Genomic DNA, 434 nt, shown 5'->3' with positions numbered 1-434 from the left:
GCGTGTCGCTCTTGTGCAAAAGAGCAGATGCTCCTCCGAAAAGCGTTCCGCAACGTCGAAAATATTTGCTGTAGTCAGGTTGTGGCAATATCCAATTACACCCAGAAAAATCCTTTCTTGTTTTAAGTTAATTGCTCTTGTTTCAAGTAGATTTGTACTCGGGTTTGCACAAGTTCATTTTTTTTACAGTGCAAAAATTTTATTCGAATAAAAACAATTTACTTGTTTGAATATGAGTGATCTTATTTCAATGACAGTTTTGCATTCTTTGAAGAGAAAATTGAACTTGTGCAAACCCGAGTACAAATATACTTGGCCCAAGAAACTATTTTTCTGGGTGTAGTTGTGAGAGGAAATCGATACGTACAGTACACTGTCAGGGAGCAGTGCCGCTTTGTAAATCAGCTCGCACCTGAGTCGTGGCGCAAATCTTT

The 434-nt window shown here is 38.7% G+C and overlaps 1 protein-coding gene across 1 annotated transcript in view; it reads left to right on the top strand.

Annotated features, from left to right (window-relative positions):
• The window catches only part of LOC113213264 (uncharacterized), a 3,116-nt gene that overhangs the window by 438 nt on the left and 2,244 nt on the right, over positions 1 to 434 (top strand). The gene's annotated exons all lie outside the window — the stretch shown is intronic.

This window comes from Frankliniella occidentalis, unplaced genomic scaffold, assembly GCF_000697945.3.
Source record: "Frankliniella occidentalis isolate FOCC.00 unplaced genomic scaffold, Focc_3.1 Scaffold129, whole genome shotgun sequence".
NCBI lineage: Eukaryota > Metazoa > Arthropoda > Insecta > Thysanoptera > Thripidae > Frankliniella > Frankliniella occidentalis.
Note: the sequence above shows the minus strand (reverse complement) of the source record. Positions and strands in the feature narration are given on the sequence as shown.